The 21,921-nt window shown below is 42.8% G+C and overlaps 1 long non-coding RNA gene across 1 annotated transcript in view; it reads right to left on the reverse strand.

Annotated features, from left to right (window-relative positions):
- The window catches only part of LOC128811435 (uncharacterized), a 47,169-nt gene extending 25,604 nt beyond the window's left edge, over positions 1–21,565 (reverse strand). The window contains exons 1-2 of the long non-coding RNA XR_008438347.1: positions 21,380–21,565; positions 6,501–6,590 (exon numbers count right to left, since the gene is read on the reverse strand). This is a non-coding gene — a long non-coding RNA (uncharacterized LOC128811435). The remainder of the gene's footprint in view (positions 1–6,500; positions 6,591–21,379) is intronic.
- Positions 21,566–21,921: the final 356 nt, after the last annotated feature.

Below are 21,921 nucleotides of genomic sequence, written 5' to 3' on the forward strand. Positions count from 1 at the left end.
ATATGTATTACCAGCATTGATATTTAGGTATTCTATGTGTCACTTGGAGATACAGAGCCAGGCAGTAGCTGGCTAAATGTGACAGGAACTAGAGAGAGAAGTGGGAGGAGAGGCCTTTGACCAGAGCCACAAAAGACCAATAAAGAGTATGCCAAGAGAGCCAAGCATCTGAAAATGGGCTCAGCAAAGACACTGGATAGAAAAGTGCTGTCCATGTAAGAGTATACTCCACCTCTCCTAATTAATTTACTCTCTGCTTGAGAACACCTCATTCATTTTGAAACTGGCCTTTACCTGTCTTGGACTGAAAATATCCACTCAAGCATCCACTCAACCAAAACATTTTATATCCTGTACAATTCTATTCTCTTTGTATTCTAGAACATGTCCTGGACTTCTCATAGACCCCTTATAGAAGCTCAAATTTCAGAAATACACAAGCACAGCCTGAATCCTGAGAAAACAAATAACAATATTCAGTGAATATTATTGCCAGTCCTGCAAAGTCTGCTTTCTGCAACTTAAAAAAAAAAAAAAAAAAAAAAACCCAACAGGCACAACACAAAATAGGAAAAAACAGAGGAAACCATAACTACACATAAACAGCCTGAACTTCCTCCTCCTTCCTCAGCAAGAGGGCTTTGGTTTTCCCCTCACAGCTGTTCAGATGTTAGGAGAGGTCACTTGAGTGCTCAGGCAGCTGAGGACGATGAAACTCACTGCTCCTCTCTGTGTTAGGGAGCAGGGAACTTTCTCGTTTTCAAGCTGAGTTTCACAAACCACAGAAATTGAGTGCTAAGAGCCTGAAGAACTCTGGATGTGGTCCTGTAGGTGTCAGGAGAAAACCTGCAGCTAGTTTCACTGGCGAAAGGCTGGATCCAGAACAGAGTTTCACATTCACACCAGCCTTTCCTTGCACGAGGGATGGTTTGGCTCAAAGCTGTCTTGTCCTCAGGAAGGGGGACAGAGCCATGGGCAGAGCTGAGTGAAGAAAACAGAAATCCTTGGGGGGTGAGCCAGAAGGGGAGAAATAATTCATTTCAAGCCACAGAGTACACAGGGAGAAAGATGTCCAGTGTATGATATGTGCAGCTGTGACCATGTCCTGTGTGACTGGTAGCACAGACCCCACATTTGACTGACAGGAGCTGTGGTTGTTCTTCTCCTTGCCTTTTGTTACCTGTGCACACAGTAAATCCACTTCAGGAGCAAAAATAAAAAAGAATGCTACTGTATTTCAAAACAGTTTAATAACAGGCAACACCATAAGCAAGATATAGTGGTAAATCTGGAACAAATCCAGCTGTCTGTTGGAAAAGATTCCAAGCCCTTTCAAGGCTGGCACGTGTAACACTTGTCTTACCATTGGTGCAAGACACCCATAAACACTTGTGCAAGAGTAGCTGGGGGAAATAAATGTCAGAAAGTACTGCAGGCCTCTGTGAGTCTGGGAATGTGAAGCTTGGGGATGAGCTTTGTTGGACGTGGATACAGGTGTGCATATCCAGAACCATGTCCATACCTGTTGTGTGCAAGGCTGGGATGTACGTGACAGAGGGAAGGGGCTGGGGAAGAAAAGCTTTGGGAATGAGGAGCTGAAGCCTTACACAACCAAAGCACTGCCTGCAGTGTGACCTGAACAAGTGGCTGAACAGTGCATTATAGATCAGTAAGACCAGCTGAAAGAACAAACAAGCCAAGAAAATGATCCTTCAGCACTCTGGAATATGGGATTTTTATATACCTGGATGCAGGTATATTAAAAAAAAAAAAAAACCTACTTGCTAGTGCATAGTACAAGAATACAAAATACATGAGATTTGCTAGTCCATGGTACGTGATTTTATCATAAATCTCTCTAGACACATGAGCTGATGTGCAGGACCCCAAGCTCTGCCACTCACGCACCCTCCACTGTATCAGTTCTATCTGTAGGACAAGAAGCATTGCAAACACCAGTATAGGTGCACTGATATGAGTAGAAACATTTCGCTGATTCTTCAGAGCCTGGTGCTTTCACTGCTTGTAGAAGTTCTTATCATGCTAAAAATACTGAATGCTTCTCCTGCTTGTACAGAAATACTGCAGGTAAGTTAATCAGCAGCAGGTGAGCAATAGTTTGATTTCACTAACGTGACCCTCACCAAACCATGGATTTCTTGAGCTGGGAAGCTGTATGGGCTTAGCTAGGCCTGATACCCAGCTGCAGAGGATGGATATATATACCCCAATAAAAACCAAGCCCACGTGTTAGATGATTCCATAATTTTTTCAGGATACACAGAAACCTTTCAACACATTATGAACCAATATTTCTAGTTTTGCATCAGAACAATGGGAGACTGAGTTTGCCTACAGCAACTGATGATCCCCAGAGATTCCTGTGTGTGCAGAGCCTGTTCTTGCATTGTCCAAACACAGAGGGAAAACAGCCTGATGTGATTCCAGCCCCCTGCCCCTTTCATCCCCAACCTAGAGCTCTTTGTGTATCCAAAGGAAGAACACACAACGTGCACTCAACCAGACAGAGCTGAACTGCCTGCAGCCAAAATACAAAAGATTGGATATCTGATTTTTTTTTTTGGTAGTTTAATAATTCTTTCATGTATAATGGATGCACAGGCAGAGTTTGGGCTTTTGAAAACCTAGAGCAAAGCTTTACTTTATTCCTGTAAATCTCATGGGCTTCAAATTGAAGCATTCTCTTCTGTCAGCAGCACAATGCTTAGCAATGAAATTCCATGGCTCCAACAGGACACTGAGGATTTAATTACACTTGGAAAATAGAGGGCTACCAATGGGTTTGCTATTTTGGGGGCATATAAGATTCATAAGCCTTAATATAGCTGTAAACCCACCCATAGAGGGTGTGGGAAGGAAGGGACCAAACAGATTACCCCAAAATTCTGTTTTCTTCATTTAAGACTGAAGATTCCTGGAGGTCTGAGAGTGGAGGAAGCTAAAGGTTTTGGGGGTGTGTGAGAGAGGGGTCCAAACTATCTGAGTGGTATAGAAAGAAATTGGTGGGTATATTCTCCAGCCCTAAGGAATTAATTAGATAATCCTTATCAGTCTGCCCCAGGGAAGAAGCAGTGAAAGGATGGAGAGTTGGGGTTTTTTGCTTAGTGGAGGTTGGAGAGGTGGGGGGACAGCACAGAGTTTACAAGAAGAGATACTGTGAACCCTCCCTAACCAGAGCAAACAAAATAAATTACAGTAATGAATATTTCTTACAGAAATTTTGGTTCTCTGTCAGACAAAGCTGTTAAAGGCTCGTAATGCCAGATATCAAATTACCCCAGCTATGTTGCTCCATCTCTGGAAGTGTCCAAGGCCAGGCTGGACGGGGCTCAGAGCAACCTGGGATAGAGGAAGGTGTTCCTGCTCATGGCAGGGGATGGAATGGGAGGGGCTTTAAAGTCACTCCCAACCCAAACCATTCCATGATTCTATGATTTTATGTGGTTTCATTTTCCTCCCAGGACATCAGAAGTATTGTCAGCCTTGTTTTACAGAGGGAAAGAGCAGATGACATGCCTGGGGTCAGCTGGGGGCACAGGTGGGAACGAGGCCATGCCCCATCTTTTTTAGGTGACCTAACTGCAAGGTCACAGCTGCTTTCCTAAATGAAAATCAGATTTCCATAGTGATGAGTCTGCGCTGCAGAGCTCAAATCGTGATCAAAGGTTTGGATGCCTGGCATGTAGGGCATTCAGGCCATTACTGCAGTGTGACTCATGGCACTGGAAGAGGCTGGCTGCAGCAGTCAGATCCAGATTTTCCGGTTTTGATGTGGTCAGTACTGAAATGCTGGTTCTGAAAGCCCCTGCTCAGGCTTGGTCAGGTGCCCTTTGTGTTGCCATAACCTCCACACAACTGATAACAACCCACATGCTCGTGGGTGTATCAGAACCCCCAGGATCTCCCAGAGCCCCTGTTGCTCACTGTACCTCCCTGCTCCTGTTTGGGGCACCACAGTCCAGGAGCAGCACTGTAACTTCAACTTTGCCGAGCTTTTAGGCCCAGAGAGGAAATTCCACCAGCACAAACACTCCGAGCTATCCAGAAGAGGGAGTGCACAGCATGCACACACGGACATCAGGGGCTGCTGTGCTGTGTTCTCCCTGCCCAGTACAGGGGCTCTGCGAATGTCCTGCCCCGCATGAGACTGTCACCACCCGCTCAGGGAACTCATCCCCCAACCCCCGCACAGCTCATCCACAAATGCTGCTCCTCCTGGATGTGTGTCTGCTGGAGATTTTCCCAGGGGGTGTATAAGAAGTGTATTTTTGCTCTTTGATAAGCTTGCTTTACATATCAGCTCTCTAGTCAAAATTAATTAAGTACATTTGGTTCCAAGTCCCTTGCTCCCTGATTTGATAAGTAACTTGTAGGCAATGTTGCAGAATGCAAACTCAGAGATTATTTCTCAGACTTAGTCAAGAGTGAAGTTTAAAAATTCCCTTTCTGTGAGCAACAGAGTTTTTTCAAGTGGAACTTCCACTCGTGTTTATCTGGGTTTGCAGCAACAGCCCAAAACAGTGCCTGGACACCACTGTAGGTGCCCTTGACAATTAAAATGCAGTCAAGTACAGGAACAAAGCCACAGGCAACCACCATGTGCAGTCATTAACCAGTCAGACCTACATTATGAAAAGGAAGCAAGAAGTGGGCAGCAAGTTTATAAAAAAAACAATTACGATAATGTTTCCATGTTTTTCTCCTTTCTCCACTGACACATCCTCTTCCTCCCCCAGCACATGCTGTTCAGGTGTTCTCCTGCTGAATTACCTTCTTTTATATTGGCCTAAATCACTGACCTTAGTTTGACTTTTTTCCACTTTGCTTATCTTTGTCCTTCACTCTAGTTAAGAAAAACCCCACAAGACTTAGCTCTGAAAGGTTTGAAAGGCAATATTAACTCTGTTTAGCTCCCAGTAATACTGTAAACAGCAATAACATGATTCTTTAATGATTATTACCTGATTTTATGTGCCTTCCTTACCTAACCTTTCTCTTTTTTTTTTTTTTTTTGATGTCTCTTACAGATTATCAAGAGCCAGTATTCTGTTGACTTTTGTTATTCATTAAAAATGAAGTTCAAGGTCAACTGATAAATATATGTTGCTATTACAGTTTTGAAAACAAATAACTTCCATTGCAATGCAGTGAGAAAGATTTTGAAAAGAAAAAAAAAGGAAAGGAACTTCCTGCCTGTGCTGCATTATTATGCAATTCTAAATGGATTAAAAAGAAATGCACTGCTGTACTTTGAATTATCAGTACGGTAATACACTGCTTTATCTTGCTCAACTTGCACCATCTTTCTGCAGAAAAGTCAAAATAGCAAGTTCAGGTAATAACCTCTGGTTATCTCCAGCAAGGTAAATACCTGAGAGAGTAATTGGCATTAACTTGCAGTTTCTTAACAGTGGTTCAGCTCTGTTATCAAGCCCTGAAGAGGTTAAGGTCCAAGTGCAGCCCAGATTCGCCTGATCCCTGACTGTGTGAGGAGCAAAGGCAGCCTGAGGAAGGCACAGTGTGGGCAGCAGCACAGCAGAGGCACCTCCTGTAATGGTCCTCAGTGCAGGAGGCCAGGCTGGACAGGGTTTGGAGCACCATGGTTCAGTGGAAGGTGTCTCTGCCCATGGCAGGGAGTGGCACTGGAACAGCTTGAAGTTCTCTCCCATCCCATTCTGTAAGAAGAGACAGCAATGGCTTCCTCTCCCCCACGCCATGTGCCCTGGGAGGGATGCTGGCTGCACGCGCTGCCACCACTGGGAAAAGGCTCCCTGGTGCCTGCCAGCTGGGAACCTGAAGGTGCTCTGGCTGCCAGGGGCTGCAGGGCAATGGTCACAGCCCAACACAGGTGAGCACCAAAGGATAAGGGACTGAACAGCACACCGGGGTTATTTCACAGCCCAGGCCTTGCAGGAACCAGCAAGATGTCCATGGACACCTGGAGAGCAGGTGTGCTTATATGCTCATGTCCTTGCCCTTTAGCAGGCCCAAGGCAGGGACTGTGAGAGCCTCCAAGGCTCCCTTTAGGAACCAGACTGCAGACATTCTGCTTGCCAGTACAGTGGGCATTCTGCCTTCTTTCCACAAAACTCCCAAAGCTTTTCCAGCATAAGGATGACTTATGCACCACAAGGCTTGGCAAAGACACCAGCTTTTGTTTAGCAGGGTGCAAAGGACTAATAAACCACTTAATGATTTGTGTTCAAACACTGAGCGGAGTCATCGACAGCAGCCATCGGCACTAGGGCTCCAGCGGTGGCTCAGCCCTTGGCTGGGCTGGGAGTTCAAAGCCTGGCCGCCAACAAGGGCTGGAAAAGATCTAATCCTCCTTTATTTACCTGTACAGTTATTGGAACAAAGGAAGGAATAGCAGCAAATGATACCAGTGAACAACCAGGATCAATAAGAACAGTCATGGAGTGTGGAAAGTTATGGCAGAGCTTAACCTGAGTGAACAGAGTGCAGTGGATTACCCTCACCTGACTTTGGTTTCTTCCAGCCATGAGGGTATGTTGTTCCTTTCATGTCCTGCCCCAAGGATTGGTTGGTTGATTTTCTAGCAGCTGAACCTGTTTCCAAAAAGAAACAGGTTGTTATTTTTATTTTACTTAGTGGTTGAGCTAAGCTGGAAAAAACACTCCAAACATAAAAATCTATGCCATGGTGGAATCCAGTGCAAGCTTTTCTACAGGAGTAGAAAAATTAGGAGAAAACAAATCCCTATTTATTGATCACATTTCTGGACTGCAGTACAGGAAGAACAAAAACCCACAGAACATCTTGTTGGACAAACCAGCCATTCTTAGCTTAACACAGGAGCTGAAGCTCTCTGTATAATCATTCCAACCTTCTGAGTTACCCAAACCATCAACTTTGAGAATTCTTTCCTTCTGCTGAGCCCAAAGGGTGTCTTCATTCACAGGTTACAACAATACCTTCCACAAATACTTATAAAATGGTTCTGTACAACACCCTGCAGTTCTGACCTCCTTTAGTTTCTTTACTCCTTGAGTTTTTGCAGGGATTTGCATAACCATGCTAAAAGCAGGACTATTCACCTGCCTGATCTGATAAGAAAACTCATTTCCTACTAGAGTTGGAATTTTATTTATTTTTTAAATACAAATGCATGATGCTGGCAGAGTAGCCATCAAAGATAAGGAAGTATCCAAAAGTTCTGAGCCCCTGACTTTAACCAGCAAGAAAACACTAACACTGCCAGTCTGTATCTGTTGTTTTCAAAGTTGTGTAATAATGTTTTCAAGGAGTTTAACAGCATATCTGATGTCCTACAGGTTGTTTGAAAACAAAATTTCAATGTACCTTTTTTCCCTTTATAGTCTCCAAATAAGCACTACACAGAGAGGTTAAACCTCGACAGGGAAGAAAGAAAATCAACAGAAATTCACATCATTTGCACAGTTGCCATCCCACATGTTTAGAAAGATCACAAATATTGGGTCAAATGAAGACAACAGGAAGCACTGCACACTCTGGCAGCTTAAATGCAAAACACAAAAATAAAACATTAAGGCAGGCCACGAGAAAGGTTTTGAAAAACATTTTTTAAAGGGCAAAGAAGCAGTTATTGACAGAGACAAAAATGAACTGTGACATGACACAAGGATCATGTTCATCCACAGCCTGGGGGCAGATTCTGAAGGATTTCAGTGATCCATCCAGAGGACCTGCAGTGTGTTAGAAGTCAGTAAAAGGCACAAGCTTCCCGTGGTCACACTGCTGTTGTGGTTCCCCTCCAACATGGATAACTGGATTGGAACAGACAGGTTTGGTGATATTTTCCAAGGGTTGCTCTCCTCTACCACAGTTTTACAGTACAGTCTTAATATGACAAAGGCATAAATTAGTCTGAGTAGCTTGGTGGTCTCTGAAATAAAGAGTAATTTCTTTTCCTTTCACTCATCCTGGCAGTGCTACTTCAATGTTTGATTTTGGCGGCTTTAAGGTGACCACATACCAGAGCCATTCCGAGGGTTCCTGTTTCTCCAGTTACTTTTGAATATGTATGGTTATGGGTTTGTTCCCTTCTTTCAAGAATTAAACTCCTTTAGTATTGACACATGCATTCTGCCTCAGATTATTATTCAAAACTAGTTCTTCAAACTAGTTCTTCATGATTTGTGATGTGTAGAGTGACTAAACACCCTTAAAGAACCAGTATATTTCACCTCCAATTTATCCTGGTTGGAGTCTGTTTCCCACAAGTCGTAGGAAAGCATAGGGTCTTGTTCTGCCCTTTCTTCCAGCCAGGGTGACTGTAATCACCCAGAGAAACATCCCAAATCAGCTCATACTGTTCCAGTGAAAGTACCCATCTGAATGTTACCAGCACAGCCTAGACAGTGTCCCACAGGGATAAGGAATTCCTGGGACCAAGGCCACTCAATAGTTATGTTGCAAATACAGATGTACCCCCAGGTTGACAGAGGCTCAGTCTGTAAACCAGACTTCTGCACAACAGAGACTGATCCTACTTCAGCAAGGTCTTCTCTGGTCCCTGGTTCAAAATTCGCACCAAAACTGGTTCACAAGGGTCCCTTTGTAATTTTCTCCTCCTTATTAGTAGATCTTAGATAGCAAGATGAGATCACTCTCATTTATGCTATCTAGTTACACTTGAGTTCTCTTGATTTCATATGGATGACCTGCAATTAGTTTTGAGATGGGGAAAAAACTTGCTCAACAGAAGTTCAGTTTTGCTCCATCCAGGATATTGAGAGCACTTGGGTCCATTGTCTTTGAGACTGTATGCTTTTATGGAATGGTTTTAACAGCTGTTACAATTACACAGAATTTAAATTCACCATAAATTTGTGTGCCACTATATGTATTTCACCTGCTACGTTGACCAAAATGGGTGTGGAAGCAGACATATTCTTAATACTTGAAAACAATTAAAAAGCAAAAACAAACAAACTAAAAACCCAACAAAAAAAAAAAAAAAAAAAAAAAAAAAAAAAAAAACACCAGAGAGAGACTAATTAAAGTAAATGTACAAACCCTTAGTCCCATGAGCAATCCTTTCCCCTGCAAATCATTCACTGACGTCAGGTAACACTGTGTATGTGAGGTAGGATTATTTACTTGTCCAAGGGCTTGCGAGATTAGGTCTGGACACTGTTCCAGAAAGAGTCCTCAGAGGTCTCCAACTTTATCTTCATTATTCTGCCCTCTGTAAAGCAGCCATTCCTATGAAACTCCCTCTAATAAATTCAATTTCTTCTCTGGCTTTCTCTTACCTTTGTGTTGGGTTTTAGTTGTTTTCCTGCAGTCACAGTGACTAGAACAGTGACCTAAGGCTGAATTCAGCATTGTAAGGTAATGCTGTTGCAGGAATAGCTTAGGCTGGACTTCTGGTATAAAGTCGGGTTTTAGCTCATCACTATGAAAAGTCAGCATTCATACACTGATAAATAAATATGATAGATACTGATACATACCCAGTCTTTCACTGAGTTCAAGCAATGTCAGTACATCAAAGGAACTATATCAAGCAGTTCCTTTGAACTGCTTGATACAAGATTCCGGTGTCAAATTATCTCATCATAGATGCAGAAAGTTGGCTGGTACAAAGCTTTAAAGCTTTTACTATAGAAATGACAAAAAACCTCACCTTTTGTCATTTCTTTTCAATTGTGTGACTCCACAGGAAAAAAGATGGTCTAAATTGTAGTACATATCAGTAATGTATCATCATAATAAAGTCACATATCAGATTCATCCTTGTTCTAGTGAATTTTTAGCCTTGCTCCAATCTAACACTGTTTTATTGAGTTATATAGTAGTATATTTGGAAGATCACTGCCTCAATCTAAGCTCAATAGTGTCTATGTTTTTTATTATGCATCACAAAAAGGAGACAACAAAAGAGTTTTTTAGTTCAGAAGCCATTTTCTTTGACACTTGTTGAATTGAATTGGCCCTTAAAATTGAGTGTGTTAAAATATTCATGTACCAGAATACTATAAGGGAGTGAATGCTATTGTTTCTCTTGTGGCACTTTGAATCCCTTCTCTTAAGCAATACAGGGAGCTAGCCATCTCTCTGTGTTCCCATCTGGACAGCGACATGGAACACATGGATGAGTACATTTGTACTCTGTGCTGAGTGCTCAGATGCACAAGTTCTCCCAGAAATGAGGCAGTTTTCAGTTCTTCTGCCTCCTGCTGTAGTCCCAGCACTCAATTGAGTTCCCCACTGCTGGGTTTAAGATAAAAACAGGAGTTCCTGCTCTGTGAGAGAGCAGAAGTGTGAAGTGTTCCCAGAGCCAGCTTGAAAGCATGGAAAGAGGAAGTTCTGCTTGGGTAGACCTATAGAACACACCTCATGTGGCCTCAAAACAGAGAAGGCAGCAGAAGATGGCCTTTAAGGGCCATTTTGGTTTGGCTTTGATACAGAAGTGTGCTCTGGCATTCCTTACCAATTAACTCATCATCTGCTGTCCATTATCCCCCAGGGCCACACAAAAACTGTGGATCAAGTTTAGGATAAACACAACCCTGCCCGATTTCCAGGGTTCACCACCAACGGCAGGACTGATACCATTTAGGGTTGCAAGAGAGAAACTCAGACCAGTCTCCAGTCTGTGGGATAGATTTGAAGCCCTGGTTTGCAGCTGGAGGTAATCTTGGTTATTTAGGTCATACCTAATACTGTTTCTAGATTCAGCATGCACACAGAGGTTCAGGAACATCCTGCTGTTGTGAGAGTATTATACTGAGGAGGACTCAGCCTCCAGAATTTTGTGCTGCCCATTTCAAAGGGACAGAATTTGATCCATGATTTTGGCCAATGGCCCATCAATCATTTCCACAAGGACTAAAAAACCAGTTGGTGCTGCACAGTCCTGCCCAGGGGCAAAAAGGAATGAGTAACAAGGCATATAACTTTTTTTTTTTCTGAGGAATTTGAACATAGAAGGAAATCTGGCACAAATCCTCATCACTACTACAACAAGCTTATAAATGACAAGTTTCCACCATGGCAACACTGGATCACAGCCTCAGCACAAGCAGCAGGAAAACCCTTCTCAATTCAGAGTCCATACCCGTATCAGCTGGATTCCCTGGGCAGTTGCAGGTTTACTTGTTGTCCTTAAACCAGATAGGATCAACAGCTAGTTACCACTGTGTTGTGATGCTCAGATCCTGATTCTAAGGATTTTTTTTCAAAAATATCCACTTTCTAAATGATGATTAGACTCTATAACAGAGTTTCATGTAGCCACAGCCTATTTGTGACTGGTGAAACACTGGCCTCAGTAGTGAAACATTGGCCTTAGTAGTAAAACTAAAGTGTAGATGTCCAAGTGAGGAAGATGCCCCTGAAAATGCAGGGCTTTTTAATGGTTCAGAGGGGGAAAAGAAATTCCATCTTGCCCAGAATGCATCATGAAGGATCATGGCACAGTTCATGGGCAGAGGATGGTAAGCAGGTGCAGAAGTCCTGCACAACCAGCACCTCTGCCCAGCCCAGTCACTCTGCTGCAGGATGTATTTCTCATGAGAGCAGCAAAGCACCAGTGCTGCCACTTTCTCCTGATGGGCTTCCCCTGAGAAACAGCATGGAAGTAAGAGCCGCAGTCCTACAGAAGCATCCAGAGGCACCTGCTTGCCAGGAAGTGCTTTTTCCTCTTAGATTCCTGTCACTCCCCTCTTCTCCAAGGGTGGATTTTAGTGATAAGACCATAAGCCATGCATGACTCACATTTACACAAACCACTGTGGACCCTAAAGGGAACACAGCCCTTTGGGAAATTTGATCAATGTCATAGAATAAGCCTGCAAAGAAGCCAAAATTCAGGCTATTCCAATCCTAGTGGGATTTCATCTCATTTTTTAGAGAATCATAGAATTATAGAATTTTTAAGGTTGAAAAAACCCTTTAAAATCACCAAGTCCAAGCACCAGGCAGTGCCACCCCCATGTCCAGCACTACACCTTGTCCCCAGGTGCCACATGCACATGGTTTTTGAACCCCTCCAGGGATAGGCACTCCAACACTGCCCTGGGCAGCCTGTGCTGGGCTTTATGGTGGGGTTTTGGTTTTGTCTTGGTTTTTAAAGTACTAAAAGCTGTAATTCTAATCCAAATCACAACACTCTCGATGTGGATGAGAGGGGGGGAAATACCACCATGGGTTTAGGGACACTCGCATCCATTCTGTAACACTGCTGGAGCAGCTGGCCAAATAATTGAGCTATTGCATTTTAGCATGAGTCATTTGTTTGTTGTCAGTTTTAGCAGATGAATCAGTGACCCTGTGTGTCAAAGTCTCTAATGTTGATTTGTTTTGATATTTTCCTAAAATGTTAAATTGAACCATCTATTCAATTTGCCAGGTAATCTTGCAAATTATTAACACTGCAATCCATAATAAAATAAATCATCAACAGCAGAACAGAAAAGTCCTACCAGGACAAAAACAATCATTTAATAAAGCCCCAGGCTCTAAACATTAAATTATTTCTTTCTAATTTGAGTTGCTTGTATTTCTAGTTAGGAAAATGCAATCCCAAATGAAAAGCTCTCCCAGAGAAGATCAGCAGCAGCCCACTCTCTAGCCAGCATCTTTAAAGTTTGAGCTTCTCTGGAAACTGCAAACTCCTACTGCAGGAAGAGAAGGACAACAAATCTCCTCCAAATCTGTGCTGTATATATCCTCCCAGCTCTAAGTAACTGATAGACAATGAATCACAATGTTCTTTACCTTCCTCCCTCAATAACAGTGTTTAAATTCAACTAACATCAGTTCAGCGAAACTGTTAATGGACAATTTTTCTGGACCTGTGCTTTAGCTGCACTAACAATTGGTCCCCAAAGCCAGCCTGGCTTATCAGCAGAATAACCCTTTGAGAGACTGAAACGCACTGTTCTAAGAGAACACATCAGACTCTGAAAATACTTTCCTTCTGGGACCAACACAGTCATTTATATCAATATAACAAAGAAAACATTTACTGCGAGAAAAAGCCTTCACTATATTATGAACATAATAAATCAGGGCCAGTTGCTTGGAATTCTAGTTTCATTTAGGCCACTAAAATAAGTCTGCAAACATTTGCCTGAGCTCTGTTTGTCCTTCCTCTGAGGACATTAGTGCTGTAAGATCTAAAACTCCCACACATACCTCTATTTCTTTCTATTTACCCTTTAAAAGTAGAAATGGTCTGATCAGGAATGCCCTGTGCTGCCATCCCTCACTTTATCAAGCTACTTAGGGACAGACAAAAATCCTAAAAAGTTAAGATAAGACTGCACACAGGATTTAAGTCCATAGTGGTTTTAATACTGACTTCAGATCAAACACATGAAACAGATACTGACTTCCAAGTCTCTTCTACCCTTTTTTAAAAGTGCAGGCTTTTTAAATGAGATTTTCAGCTGCCTCTGCTCAAAGTAGATGCACAAATGTCTCATTGTGCCATTTCAGGGGCACTGCTGCCAGGCTTAGACTAATTTTCAGGCTCAGGAATGCAGGAGTGGGCCCCCAAACACTTCCCTTGTGTTCTGTGAGGATTCATTTCCAGTGTGGCCATTTCCATCCAGAGCACTTGGTCTGCAGGAGAAGCCCACTGAAATTGTCAGTGCCTTGACTCAAAGTGAGCTCCCAACAGGGGTCTGCCTGATCCTCACTCCAGCCCCAGCCCAGGGTTCATTACCAGCACCTCTGCAGGCTTAGAGCCAGTTAATAGGAAATAGCTGGTACTGAGGATGAAGAGGAGTCTTGGCAACAGGTCCCAAGTCTTTTAGGCCACCCTACCTTCCAAACCCTAAGGAAACACACACCAAGGTGGCTTTTCCATCTGTAGGGCCACTGGCTATCAGTGCCCAATGCCACAGCTTTGAATTCATGTCCAGCTGTGTCTCAGACAGGGGAACAGTGAAGAAAACTTCCCATTAGGTGTTATTAACATTGATTTACTATAAGTGGAGATATACTATCAATGTATTTCCATAACAGCTAAACCCAGCACCATGGTAAAGGCTCTGCCAATTAAGGGATTTCCTCTGTAAGGCTTAGAGTACTTTAGATTTGTACTTCTGTAGTAAAAGGAATATCTTTATATAACTAATTACATTTCTATTTTTGCAACAGTTCACGTCCCCTCACAAAAATGAAAAGCTTTCTGAGTTGCTTTTCTTTAACACAACAACTATTCTGTATTTCATCAGACTGAAAGTCTCATGTATTTTGTCTGCCTGCCTTATTGGACTTGTACATGTGGCCTATATAATGTGTCATACTTTTTACAAGAGTAAATTTTTAATCCACTGCAGCCTTGGTGACCTCCTTTGGAGCATTCAAAGTACAATTCAAGCTTGGTTTACATATTGATAGCCACTCCAGAACATGATCAGCGAGCCGTGGAGGTGTTTCCACTTGAACTATGCTGCCAGCAGTTGGGCACACTAAAAGCCACCCTAAGCACACCCAGTAACAACTCCCTGTCCTGGTGGAGCCTGGCACAGACCCCTCTGGTGCAGGCAGAGCCAGCTGTGCCTCACATGATTTTCTCTGTATCCAGGCTGACTCTGGTCCCTCTTCCTCCTCAGAGGACTTTCAGGCATGCCTGTACACAGAGCTGTCACAGCACATGTCACAGCTGAGATGGCCACAGTACACAGAGTATCATCACACAATTGCAGAAAGCTTCAACCCATACAGAGTAACACCACACCACTTCAGAAGGCTGCAATCATCTGCCCTTCTTGTTCTTTAGCCCAACCTTTTATACCCCCATGTTCACACATTGCACCTGTGTGCCCTCTGTTCCCTTTGGGATTGCTCAGTGCCCCTGGGCACTCCATGGCTCATTGCTGTCAGTGCTGCTCACCTGATTCTCACAGCTGGACCCACTGGGGATGAGGCTCCAATTACCACAAACTGTACTTACACAAGCCTCTTGTCCAAGAGTGTTCTCTAGATTATGTACCTACAATCAACTTTGGCTCCCAAAAAATGGGGGCTAAAACACCTCCACTGTACAGTAACAGACATAAAAATGCTACTGAGCTTTTCAGGTATCTGGCAGCAGGTGGGATCTTTGATCCCAGTGGAATTACTTTGTCATAGTGGATTTACTGATGCACATGAGATACAGGTGAAAATGTTGGTGGAGAGGCTGCCTCACCTCCTGCCGTCCCAAGAGGTGGGAAACACCAAGGAAGGGCAGCCAGGCTGTAGGATTGAAGGGAAGGAGGACAGGCAGAGCTCATTCCAGGCAGCAGTGACACACAGCACCATTTCCTAGCCCCGAGCAGCAGGAGGTTTCCAGGTTAGCTGGAAATTTCTTTTTGGCAGCCTGGAAGCCAGAACTGAGTGGCTCTAAGGACACCCCACAGCCCTCAGTGGGGAAAGGCTGCCTGGTTTGTCCTTAGGGAGTTTTACCCTAGGAAGAAATGGAGAAGAAGCCACACATACAAAAAACATATAATAAACCCCATAAAAACACCTACATATTATAGCAAGCAGTGCTATTAAATCAAGTGAGTAAGCATAAACAGATCTACACAAAGACAAGGGGAAATATGAGCACAGTCTCCTCAGAGGCAATCAGAAATTTTCTTTCTGAGCAAATAGATAATCTCTGTTGGAATACTTCTGTCTTGAATGCAGACTGAGCAGAAATATAGTTTCTTCTGTTTATTGGAAGATCTTCCCCAAATCATTAGCCAGTTTATTTTATTTTCTAGAAGTTAATATAAAGCTGCTCTCCAGCTAGGTAGAGAGATGGATGGAAATCTTGCATTTCCATGGTTTTTGGCAGTTTGTTGTTAGTTACTTGCAAAGTGTCCTGAACATCTGATGAATGGGAAAAATCTGGAGTATTAATTAAAATTGGATCTGCTTCAATGCCAGTTGCCCTGTGCTACCTATCACCGCTTGTTTTGTATACAATAGATAAATAGTACCAAGAGTTCGGGGGTGTTAGTAAGGGCTTGTTTCTGTGACCCTTCTCAAGGCTCCACAGTGTTCCCTCAGCCTCACACTTCACCTACTCCTTGTGCCAATATTGTTGTTGATGTTTCTAACCACCTGAAATTGATTTGTTTGAATGACCCACATCCCGATGTCAACCTGGCCACAAGATCAGCAGGTTCATAAGAAACTGCTTGGACACAGAAGTTAGGAATCCACAGACAGGAATTTCTGTCTCACTGGCAGGTTTTCAGGGAGAGGTGGCTGTGTCTTGTTGACACAGAGCTGAGCAGACACCCTATACCAAGGGGGACACGGGGCAGGCAGAAACCTGTTCTCTGGAACATAGTCAGGAGGACACTCAAACACTACCCTTCCTCCTCATGATTTTTTTTCAGTCTGAATCAGGATTGCACCCAGACACACTCCCAGGACATATAAACACTCATATTTCCTTTTAAATACTTACAGCAGAACAGAAAACACGAGTTTTACTGCCTTTTCCCTAAAAGTGTGCACAACCACTGTGCAGTTACAACATTAGGGTAATCTTGGACTCAGCTCCTTCCCATCCAGGACCTTTCTGAACCATGTCTTTATTTCACACAGCTCACTCAGTGGGCACTCTCCAATCCAACCCAGTGTTGGATGTTTAGCCCAGTATGGGCTGTTTACCTAAGCTTGATAAAGCAGGATTTGACCTGCAGCGTGTTGAGGAAACACACCACTGTCTTTAAAAAGAAAAGGTAGAAGGAAACCTGAGGTAATGTATCCCTCAGCCAGCCTTTAATCCCTTGGGAACTCATGCACAAACAAATATGAGACAAGAAGGCAGCAAGTTATGTCAAAGCCATGCATGTTCTTGGTGCAGCGAGTGGCCCAGGGGCAGGAGGGGAAGCCACAGAGGTTTCTTCCCTTCCCTTGGTGAAACACATTGCCACAGGACATTCTGGGAAGGAACTATCACCTGGAGTGTAGCTACCAAACCACAGATGTGCAACTCGCTGAAAAAATTCCTCTCCAAATGTAGTCATCAGGAGAAGATTTACTGTCAGACCCCAAGGGTGTTGGAAGTGGGATTGTATCACTTAGGGTGAGCCTAAAAGTTACATCTTTATACAGTGACTGCAGAGAACAGAGAAACTTCATTTACAAAATTTGCAAATCAATTGCAGATTCTCTGGAAGCCAGGATCAAAACTCAAAGTTACCTTGACAAAATTAAAATTAGGTCAAAAAGCAAAGAAGCAGGATCCTCAAGAGACCATCTTATCTACCCTCTGACCATAGGATCCTGTCAATACAATTGATTCCAGTAGTTTGTCCAGCTTACTCTTAAAACCCTCTAGCAGTATTCCATGTGCTCCCTCTGTGTTTGGGGTTTGTTTCCAAGGTGTAAGTGTATTTACTGCTTTTCCAAAATCAACCCAAATCTCCCTTAATGTAATGAGTCTTTTTTTTTTTTTTTTTTTTTTTTTTTTTGTCTTGTCCACTTCTGGACATAGAAAACAAACTGTTTCCTTTCTTTTTGTAGCAGCTTTTTAAGGCCTTCAGATTTATGTCCCACTCTCCTTCTTTCAACTGTTTTTAAAGTGAGAGAATAGGGGTTGTTTTAACCTTGCCCTGAGAACCGTATTTCTTAGATCTCTGAACACCTTCAGTGCTTCCCTCCCAGTGCTCCCCAGTCAGCCCATGTCTCTCCAGAAATATAGCATCCAAAGCTGGACCAGGTCCTACTATTGCTGACTAGAGCAGAGTTTTTCAAATAATGCTCCTTCTTGCACACCCTCACATGATATTTACCTTCTCGATCCCAGCAGAGCATTATTGATCAGCACTTGATTGACTGGCTTTTAGACTCCTTCTCCCACCCTCAATTCCTTCTCTGCATTACAGCTGCCTTGGGGCACAGGGTCAAACTAAACCTCTCATAACCAAACTAGAAGCTGTGGGTTCCAAAGCCAGATATCCATATCTCCATTTTCCCAGGGAAAGGCCAAATGACAGGGAAGTCATGAGCATGGCTGATGGCACAGTTTGGATGTTTTACAGGATTAGCAAATACCCAAATGTTGGGTTTTGGATGCCAGGAGGCAGAACAAGTTTTCTGTTTTACACTCATGGATCCGTCACTGTGGCATGGAGTTGATTTCCCAAAATGCAGATAGTGCAAGACCAGCAAGATGCCCTCTCCCAGCACCTTCTTGTGCATGACATTTCCTTCTAGCACCTGACAAACGTGACTGATCCTGATCCTTTTGGAATCAAAGTGACAAGTGACACCCTGCTTCCCAAGGAACTCGATTCAATCCCAACATGTCACCTGACTGCAGTCCATGACCTGTCCCCTGGAGTCCTGCAGGGAGACCTTTGTGTAGGCAGTGCCTCCTTTGATCCCTGAGCTCTGGGCTCTGGCAAACCAGCTGCATCACTGGGTCAGCTGAGGTGATCTTAACCTTTAGATCTGTTCCTTTGCTGTTGTTTCCAAGAGCATTGTTTGGGAGGCTCCTTTTTAGGCACTGCACTGCTGGCTGGGGCATTTCCTCCCTTGGCCCAGGCCCTGAGCAAGCAAGGGAATGCACAAGATATTTCTCCCCACTTTGTCTTCCTTTCCTCTACTTCAATTCCTCTTTTCTCCCCCCCCCCCCCCCCACCTCATCTCTTTCACTTTCTTCCTCTTTCTCTCTTTCTTCCTTATACACAGAATAATAGAATGGTTTGGGTTGGAAGGAACCTTAAGGATAATCTCATTCCACCCCCTGACATGGGCAGGGACACCTTCCCCTATCCCAGTTTGCTCCAACCAGGCCTTGGACATTTCCAGGGATCCATGGGCAGCCACAGCTTCTCTGGGAACCTGTGGCCTGCCCATCCTCACAGGGAACAATTCCTTCCTATACACCCTGCCCATTTCCAGCATACATCCCAGCTGCAGCTAACAATCCTAAGCCCAACCCATTAAAGACTCAATTATTCAGATATTCTCCTTTCACCACAGCAAGCCAGCATCCCATTTCCCATTTTCAGTGATGTCAGAAAGTCAATGCTTTAAAAGCCCACAGGCACTCTCAGCAAATACCATAATCCCATTACAGATGGGATTTCTATTTAATTGGAAATAAATAAGCAGGCAAAATAGCCCAACAGCCCTCCCCTATCCCCAAGCCACACTGTCACCCACCACTATTCCAGTTTAAAATCCATATCCATTACTAAAGACACTTGGGAAGTGTGACCATGCAAGGCTCCAATCCTACATTTATCCATGGAAAGGTGACATGTAGGAACAAAAGCTTTTCCTCATTGCCCTCTATGGTCACAGGTAGAGGAGGAAGTGAACCCCTATCAGCTGGGGTTTTTTTTTGTCAGGGAGGGCACTAAAGGCAGTGCCAATCCTGCTGGAGAAGGAAGGCTGGGATCAGTCACTCCCAGTAATCCCTGCTGAGCTCCGCTGGCTGACATCTGTCACGCTAAGTCACTGATGGCTGAGGAGATGGAAATCGTGCTGAAGCACCCATGGATGGAAACTCTGTCCAGCTGCCAAAGTGGAGAGAAAATATGTGGTGTAAACCACAGAAAGAGCTGCTTCAGCTGGAAGCTTTCCACCAGAAAAGCAGGATTCCAGACATTGTGAAATACACCAAGTTTTGCATCAAATAAGACGTTAGCAAATTTCTATTTAAATCTTTTTTTGCCCTCAAAGATAATAAAAATGTCAGTTTGCCATTTTTTCATTTCCCTCTCTTTTCCCAAAAAGTCTTTGTCCAACTGTCTTTCCAATACTTTCTGTAAAAGTAATGATATCAAAAGGAAAACATGCAATGGAAAATATGTAAGAGATCTAAACTTCATCCTGCAAGCCTCATCCAAAACAAAAAAAAAAAACAAAAAAAAAAACAAAAAACAAACAAACAAAAAAAAAAAAAGTAGAGAGAAGGCAAGGAAAAATGCAAGAATGCAAGAAATATAATATTTTAAAAGTCAGATATATGAATATAAGACACATAAGACAATCCAGTTCACTTTCAAACAGGTGTTTTATCATAAGAAGCTACACAGGAGAGTAAAAGGAGCACTTCATCCAGGTTTCTGCAGATTTTTAAGGTACCCTTAACCTCAAACTGCAACGCCCAAGAAGGGAGTACTTATAATAAATCCTCCCATCTTACTCCATCAGACACACTTAAAGGTTTGAATTTTTTTCTTGGAAGCTTCCAAATCATACAGCACTGCCATTGCTCAGGTTGGGTTACACAATCTGAAATTAACAGCAGACAACCAGAAGCACTACTGGTTTTATCTTCCTCTTCATTATAAGAAATCAGACAATAAATAGAGCCTATAAAATCCAGCCAGGAGAATTCTGCAGTTCTGTTTCACCTGAAGAAAGTCAGGGGCACTGGCTCACAGAGCATCTCATAGAAAACTAAGGGAAAGTTGGGATAGTAATCAGAAAGCATAAATCGAGAAGCAGTTTAATAGCAACCTCCTTGCCAAATCTTTCACTTCTCCTTAAGTCTTTAGGCACTGGATTCTGTTTTCATCTATTTTATGATGCTTTTTTGGAACAGACCTAATTTATTTAAGGAAAATGAGGACAGAAGGTGATTTTAGTCTGGGAACAGTCATTAAAATTACTAAAAATACTCTAGGAAAGGTTAAAAACAAACTAAAGGTTAAAATCAAACAAAAAATCATGATATTATCTTAAAGTACAGATCAGCAAGTGCTTGCCAGTGGCGAAATGTTTACAGGAGCTCCACTGAAATGGCAACATTTCTAGCAGCTTTTGTTATTTCTTCTAAGTGACCAGGATTTGCAAATATATTGGTTTGAAGTTGTATAAAAAGTACATACATATACATGTATGTGTATAAAAACAAAATAAGTAGGACCCTTAGCAAGACCCTTATTACTGAGATATAAGCAACAACAAAAAGATCCTCTTCCCCCACCTTTCAGTATTGTTTGTTTTAGTTAGATCCTAAAATACTGTGAACCTGTAAAAAGACAAATATTTCAGGCAGACATTTGAATTGTCTAGCAATAATAAGAATGCACTCAAACAACAGAACTGGTATTCTGCATCTAAATTCCCATGAGGACTCAGCCCTTGTTCATGGTAAATACAGGACACCTTCCTCTGTGCTAGAATCAAACTACCTAATCCATGGTTAAGGGGGTCCACGTGGTAAATTATTTGTCTTACTTCAGAGTAACTTTCCCACCTAGGCTTCACTATGTTTATTCTTCTCCATGTGAGGGGTTTCATTGGGGTCTGAAAAGATACCTGGAATAAAAAACTGTTTTACTGTTTTATTTTATTGCTTGAGAATCATTTAGATTGTGCTAGAGCAATTTTTCCCTTGAATACAACAAACTCATTTTCTAAGCATGACAGCTACTCCTTTCCTTACCTGTGTTGTCTTGGAAACACAGACAAAGGTTAATTTTCTTAAGCAGGCCATTGATTTCCTCTCCTGCCTATACTTCCATTTTATCACAGCTGCAAGAGTTATGGTCCAGTAAAACTGAGAGCTTGCCTCAATGTCATCAAAACACCTGGTAGTAGTAGGTGCTACTGGTAGGATTCTTCCCTTCCTATGCTTCATCCATGCCTGGAATATTAGAAGAGAAAAAAAAGAGCGATATACACATCCAAATCTTCACAAATCTGGGAGAAAAAATGCAGCTGAAAGAATTGAACTGCTTGATCCAGCCAGCATTTGCTGTTCCATTTGCCTTTTGCACAGTCCTCTCCTTCCTCTAAATATGAACATGAAAACAGAACAATCCAACATTTAAGATTCAACTCCACAGATTTTCACGCTGAGTTGACTGCATTGGATACCGAATCTGACCCAGCATAAGGAAGCAATTTGTGGATGACACTGACTACATTTCTGTTTGCAACAGAAAGAGTGAAAGGCCTGGAAAAGGCCAGTATTTCTAGTTTCTC

Source organism: Vidua macroura, chromosome 9 (genome assembly GCF_024509145.1).
Source record: "Vidua macroura isolate BioBank_ID:100142 chromosome 9, ASM2450914v1, whole genome shotgun sequence".
Taxonomy (NCBI): domain Eukaryota; kingdom Metazoa; phylum Chordata; class Aves; order Passeriformes; family Viduidae; genus Vidua; species Vidua macroura.